This window comes from Elephas maximus, chromosome 5 (assembly GCF_024166365.1).
Source record: "Elephas maximus indicus isolate mEleMax1 chromosome 5, mEleMax1 primary haplotype, whole genome shotgun sequence".
Taxonomy (NCBI): Eukaryota; Metazoa; Chordata; class Mammalia; order Proboscidea; family Elephantidae; genus Elephas; species Elephas maximus.
The window spans coordinates 122195537-122203043 of NC_064823.1; the positions used below are offsets into that span (position 1 = coordinate 122195537).

At 45.6% G+C, this 7507-nt stretch overlaps 1 pseudogene; it reads left to right on the forward strand.

Annotated features, from left to right (window-relative positions):
- Positions 1-1454: 1454 nt before the first annotated feature.
- On the forward strand, positions 1455-2923 carry LOC126077227 (elongation factor 1-alpha 1-like; annotated as a pseudogene).
- Positions 2924-7507: the final 4584 nt, after the last annotated feature.

Here is a 7507-nt window from a genome sequence, read left to right on the forward strand (position 1 = left end):
CTTAATGAGATGAACTGAGACAATAGCCACAACAATGGACTCAAACTTATCAAAGGTCATGAAGATGGCACAGGACTGGGCAACGTTTTGTTGTTTATACATAAGGTCACCATGAGTCAGAGCCGACTCAACAGAAACTAATCACAAGGTGCCAAACACTATTCTAAGTGTCTGACATGTAATCTCATGTCTCATAACAACTGTGTGAGGTAGGCTCTAATGGTATCATCCTGATTTTACAGATGAGGAAGGTGAGGCACAGAGAAATTAAAGACCTACACAAAGTCACACAGCAGTGGCAGACAAGATTTATGCCAGGCAGTCCTGCTCTAGATTTCATCCTCTTTACCACAAAGCCATGTTGCCTTCCCAGCACTACTCTTGTGCAATCCAGTCCTGGGAGGACAGGCTTTTGAGGGGTGCAGACCCCCTCGACCACCACAGGCTCTGAGCTCCAGGCCCCAAGTGTCTGGGTCTTTCTCTCCAGCAGAGGGCACCCGTAGCCCATGTTTTTAGGTTCCCTTTTTTTTGCGTATAGGACTCTGTTCTTGAGAACTAGAACTCCTGACCCTTTGTGGGAAAAGGCCTGATCTTAAAACTTTGTGTCTCTTTTTTAAAGAGTATATATATAAAAAAAGTATAGAGTGTATTAATGAAAAGAATGATTCAGCACATGGAAATAATCAAGGGAATGATCCAGTTCATTTCTCGGAGGCCCTGAAATGGACACCAGTAACCATGAACCCAATAAACTTGTCTAGGAGCCCCAAGTTTATATCAGCATTGGCACATTATTGCCAGATAAACCGCATCAGAGGCAGGGATTTTTCTTACCACATTCAGAAAGCATGCTATTCAAACCAGCCCCAGCTCAAGGGACAGCCTTGAACACATCATTTCTCCACCTGGCTTATGCTAACTGCATTGCCGTTTTAGAACTTGTGCTGAGTTGTCTTCCCTCTGGTGACCTTGTCACTTCCTTCACAGGAAATTAGCTTGGAGGAGCAACCCCAGAACCTTCACCAGAGACAGAAATGTCAGGAGTCCAGGTTCAGCAGGCTTTAGCCTTTCTCAGTGGAGGGAAGAGGAAATGGCTTCTGTGAGGGGTCTTACCTCCCATCAGGCACTCCTTGCAGGTTTATTACATTCTGCAATAAAGACTGGGTCAGGGACCTAACTTTTAATGGGGTCTTTTCAGGTTGAGTGCACACACAAAGTTGGTTGTCCTGGAAATAAAGAAGTTTCTCCAACTGTCTCTACATTCCCCTATAGCTCTGAGAAGCCCCAGTAGGCTCCAGGGGCTCTCATCAGCCCCTCCTCAGTGACCTCTGTTCTGTATATACTTTGGCATAAGAATCCTGATTTAAAATTAAATGAGTGGGAGTGTTTTTTTGCAACGGCTTTGCCACCAGAACATGGGTGTTGGTGAAAACCATCAAAGAATCTAAGCCAAAATGGAAAAGGAATAGACCCATATCAAAATCATTGTCATTGGACACGTAGTTTCAGTCCAGTCCACCACTATGGGTCGCCCGATCTGCAAATGTGGTGGGATGGACTAAAGTACCATCGAAAAATTTGAGAAGGAAGCTGCTGAGATGGTAAAGGGCTTCAAGTATGCCTGGGTTTTGGGTAAATTGAAAACTGAATGTGAACAAGGCATCACCACTAATACTTCCCTGTGGAAATTTGAGATCAGCAGTACTGTGTGACCATCACTGATGCCCCAGGACACACAGACTTCATCCAAAACATGATTACAGGAACATCACGGGCTGACTGTGCTGCCCTGACTGTTGCTGCTGGTGTTGGTGAACGTGAAGTTGGTTATCTCCAAGAATGGGTAGACTCATGAGCATGCCCTTCTGGCTTACACACTGGGTGTGAAACAACTAATCCTTGGTGTTAACAAAATGGATTCCACTGAGCCACCCTGCAGCCGGAAGAGACATGAGGAAATCGTTAAGGAAGTCAGCACCTACCTTAAGAAAATTGGCTACAACCCTGACACAGAAGAAGTTGTGCCAATTTCTGGTTGGAATGGTAACAGCACGCTGGAGCCAAGTGCTAACATTCCTTGGTTCCAGGAACGGAAAATCACCCTTAAGGATGCAATGCCAGTGGGATCACGCTGGTTGAAGCTCTGGATTGCATCCTGCCACCCACTCATCCAACTGACGAGCCCCTGTGTCTGCCTCTCCAGTATGTCTACAAAATTGGTGATATTGGCACCGTCCCTGTGGACAGAGTGCAGACTGGTGTTCTCAAACTAGGCATGGTAGTCGCCTTTGCTCCAGTCAACATTGCCACTGAAGTAAAGTCTGTTGAAATGCACCATGAAGCTTTGAGCGAAACTCTGCCTGGGGACAATGTAGGCTTCAATGTGAGGAATGTCTCTGTCAAAGATGTTTGTCACGGTAATGTGACCCACTGATGGAAGTAGCTAGCTTCACTGCTCAGGTGATCACCCTGAACCATCCAGGCCAAATCCAGGCAATGCACCTGGGCTGGATTATCACACAGCTCACATTGCTTGCAAGTTCGCTGCTGTTAAAGAGAAGACTGGTCACTGTTCTGGTAAAAAGCTGGAGGATGGCCCCAAATTGTTGAAGTCTGGTGGTGTGGCCATATTTGACATGGTTCCTAGCAAGCCCATATGTGTTGAGAGCTTCTCTGATGTCCTCCTCTGGGTTGTTTTGCTGTTCATGATATGAGACAGACAGTTGCTGTTGATGTCATCAAGGCAGTGGACAAAAAGCCTGCTCGATCTGGCAAGGTCACCAAGTCTGCTCAGAAAGCTCGGAAGGCAAAATGAATATTATCCGTAACACCTGCCATCCCGGTCTTAATCGGTGGCGGAAGAACATCTCAGGGCTGTTTGTCTAAAGACTGGTTAATGATAATGATACATCATAAAACCTTCAGAAGGAAAGGAAAGCTTTGCGGGCCATTTCTTTCTTTTTTGTATGGCAGTTTCAAGTTATTAGTTTTTAAAATCAGTACTTTTTAAGTGGAAACAACTTGTCCAAAAATCTGTCACAGAATTTTGAGACTCATTAAAATAAAGTTTAATGAGAGAAAAAAAAATTAAACAAGAGGGAAAACAGAGAAAAATACCTCAATGACAGCTTAGAAGACCCTCTTGGTTCAGATCCTAGTTCTGCCTCATATGGGATGTGCAGCCCCAGGCAAGTTATTTACCCTCTCTGTCCCTGGGTGGTACAAATGACTAATGCACTCTGCTGCTAACCAAAAGGTTAGAGGTTCAAGTCCACCCAGAAACACCTTGGAAGAAAGACCTGGTTATCTACTTCTGAAAAATAAGCCATTGAAATTCTTACGGAGCACAGTTCTATGGACACACATGGTGTCACCATGAGTTGGAGTCCATTTGGCAGCAACTGTTTTTTTTTTTTTTTTGGTGGTTATTGTTTTCTGTACCACGGTTTTCTCATCTGTAAAGTGAAGTCCATCCCACTGGGTTGTTGATCATAGTCAATGATTTAATGCATGTAAAGCTTTAAGCACAACGCTTTGCACACAGGAAGCACTCGATAAATCTCAGCTGTTGTGATTAAACCCATTTGTACAGGCCACAACTGAGAAAAACAATTTTGCAGTTTCTCACTCCTATGATCTTTACTGGCAGCACGGCTGAGTTTTCTCCTCTGGGTGACACTGGCAAGCTTCCTGCCTCTCCGCAGAGAACATGACGCCCTCCCTAACGTCCACCCCCACGCAAGCTCCCTCCTTCAAGGCAGCGAGTAGATGCCATGCGGAAGTGTTCTCTCCTGGAATCGGGCCCCTGGGCACTTATCCTCTGGACTGACTGGCTTGGAGTTGAGGTCAGCTGAAGTTCAAGAGGGCCTCCATTCTGACTTTTACTGTTCATTGATTTGTGGCATTTAGAAGCCAAAGTGCTCCTTGTCCAGGCCTCCAGGGCCAAGACCACAGATGCAACAATGCGGCCCTTCTCTGGTGGCCCTGTTTACCTTCTGGGAGCGGTCAGGGTGTGGCGAGATCTCCCGGGGTGGCAAGATCTCCAGTGTGTGGTAAGAACTCTGGGTGTGGCTGCCCAGGACTGGCCTCAGAGAAAGCAAGGCTGGGGAACAAGCCAGGGGCCTGGTGCCTCAGGTCTGGACACGGAGGCCCTGGTCATTCCTGTCCTGCTGTGGAGTAGCCCTTGGAACACAGGTTCTCTGTGCCTCGCTTTCTCAGCTGTTAAATAACAGCAACAACACAAATAGCTTACATTTACTGAGGACTTACTGGCCACGCAGTGACATTCCACAGCTTTCCCTTAATGGCTAAGACTGTGGGCTGTGTGAGTCCTGGTGCCACCACTCTCAAGGCGCGTGACCTTGGTGACATGACTTAACCCCTCTGCCCCTCGGCTTCCTCATCTGCAATAAGTGGAGCAGTAAGAGCACCTTCCTCTTTGTCCTGTGTGAGGACACTGGGCTGGGTCCCTGATGGCAGCCAGGATTAAAATGTAGATTTTGCCCACAAGGAACTCACAGGCCAAGCAGAGGCAAATCTGCAAACACATAAAAGCCCCTGTGGACTCGCGGGGGTCCCTGGGTGGCACAAATGATTAAGCACTGAACTACTAGCCAAAAAGTTGGCAGTTTGAACCCACCAGGAAGTGCATTGGAAGAGAGCCCTGGCAATCTGCTTCTGAAAGGCCACATCCTTGAAAATCTTATGGAGCAGTTCTACTCTGCACACCTGGGGTCGCCATTGGAAATTGACTCGACGGCAGCTAACAACTGCTGAGATTGAGCACCTACACAAGTCTCAACGGTTCTGTACTGCTGACGACTCCATTTGGAAAATTTCTTGAACAGCCTTACTTCTTTTGAGGGCCCCAGGAGATAGACTTAAATAAAAATATCTACTGCATTTTGCTTGCAATTCCCATTTTTAGACTGAGGTTTTAAGTGAACTGTTACATAAAATGACACAAATAAGCAAACACAGTGGGAGAGGCCTTTATCACCCTGGAAGACTCAAATGATTTGATAAGGGTTTGGAGAAAGGAAAAACCCCTCTTAGGTATAAACTCCTTCTGGACAAGGGCCTTTTCTAAGCATGGGACTTTGGGAAATTTCTCCTAGATTCTGGAAAAGAGGTCAGGAAAATGTCACCCACCAAGAAACTAGGAAAAAAGTAGTCAATGGGTCATCTTCTGGTGTAGCCCACACTCAAGATGGGGTATAAAAACCAAAACCAAACTCGTTGCCATTGAGTCGACTCTGACTCATGGCGACCTTATAGGACAGAGTAGAACTGCCTCATAGGGTTTCCAAGGAGCGCCTGGTGTATTCGGACTGCCAACATTTTGGCTAGTAGCTGTAGCCCTTAACCACACACAACCAGGGTTTCCAAGATAGGGTATAGGGTATAAAAAAAAAAAACAACTTTTTTTTTTTTATAGGAGACTCAAAATACCAAACCAGATCCATGCATTCATGAAACCAAACCCAGGCATTTCCATGGTAGCCTATAGACACTGTGCCGAACAGTGGGGAATTACAGATAAGAGAAAGCCTGGCTCCTAACCCCAGAGGTCTCAGAGTATAATCTGGGACCAAGTGTAAACAAAGACAGGTATAACCTAATCAGTTGACTTAACCTGAGTGTTTGAAGTCTTGATGTGACAACTGAAGTGTGTGGACGGCATGGAGTCTCACATGGGAAGGGGGAATGGGAGCCTCAGCCCCAGCCTCACAGAGGGCCCAAGATTTAGTGGGAAGAGGTATGAGCCTTTGGTGGGCTGGAGAAAGCTCTTTAGGCCTTTCTATGCCTGGGGCAACATGTATCATAATAAATGAGTAAAAGTGTTTTTAAAATGATTAAACAAGAAACAAATCATCATAATAAATTATTAAATAAAATAAATAAGTTTTCATTTTAGTACCTATAGAGGCATCCCCTGTGCCCTTAGCTCTTCTAAGGACTCTATACCTCCAAAAAATGAAAACCAAACCCGTTGCCATCAAGTAGATTCCAACTCATAGCGACCCTATAGGACAGAGTAGAACTGCCCCATAAGGTTTCCAAGGAGCGCCTGGTGGATTCGAACTGCTGATCTTTTTGTTCGCAGCCGTAAGCCTTAACTAGTACGCCACCAGGGTTTCCACTCTACACCCAATAGCCCAATTATTCCTCACAAAAAATCCTATGGCGTACACGTACTGTCCCTCCAGGACCCCTGGTGGTACAATGGTTAAGTGCTTGGCTGCTAAGCAAAAGGTACCCTATTACTGTAGAGTTGATTTCGACTTATAGTGACCCTATAGGACAGAATAGAACTGCCCCATAGGGTTTCCAAGACGTGCCTGGTGGATTCAAACTCCCGACCTTTTGGTTAGCAGCTGTAGTTCTTAACCACTTAGCCACCAGGGTTTCCACCAAAAAGTTGGTGGCTTGAATTCACCAGTGGCTCGGAGGAAGAAAAGACCTGGTGATCTGTTCCCATAAAGATTACAGCCTAGGAAACCCTATGGGGCAGTTCTACTTTGTCTAATAGGGTAGCTACGAGTCGGATCGACTTCGCAGCACACACTACCCCTCCAACAACTCCAAAATTTAAGGCTTCGAGAGATTAAGTAACTTGTTCAAGTACCCAACACAGCTAGTTAAATGGAATAGAGCTATTTTTTTGATTGCTCTCACTGATCCTGGGTGGGTGGTCAATGCAGATGTACCTCTCACGGCAATTTAGTTACTTGGCACAGCATTTATACCTCAGTCTCCTATAAATGTGGACCGCGTAGGTTGGTTTCCCTGAGCATGGCTGCTTTGGCCAGCTCAGAAGAAAATCAAATTCCCTACCAGGAACATGAAAGGGCCAACCCAAAAGCAAATGAGTCAGGGTCCCATCAGAAAACTGATGGCCCTAGATCATATAGCAGCAGAACCAGGACTAGAATCCAGTTTTCCTGGCTCTAGTCTTGGGCTTTTTATACTTGGAAAGGAAAAGAAAGGAGTTCTTAAAATATACAGGAAAAATGTTTGAGGTGGCTCAACCCTTAAGTAATTAGTTGTTATCTGAAAGATTAGTGGTTTGAACCCACCCAATATCTCCACGGTAAAAAAGGCTTGTGACCTGCTCTCATAAAAATTAAAGCCTAGAAATCCCTGTGGGGCAGTTCTACTCTGTCATACGGGATCGCTGAGTCAGAATGAACTCAAGGCACCTAACAACAACAAACATTCAAGAACATCAAGCTACATTTAGAAACATACTTTTAAAGCACTCCTCAGTTGAGGACTTAAATAGATACCATGTAGTTTTTTCCTATCAGCAGCCTCTATTCATGGACCATGAACAAGGACTTTGTAGAACCCCTGGAGGGAATGGAAGACTAGAGCTCATGAGAATGGGGAGGTGGTACCCAAAGGCTTATAGAGTGAAGGTAGACAAGCCTGGTTTTAGAACCTTCAGGTAGGTGTTTGAGAGCAGTTGGACCTGGGGAACTGTCTTAATTATCTACTGCTGCTA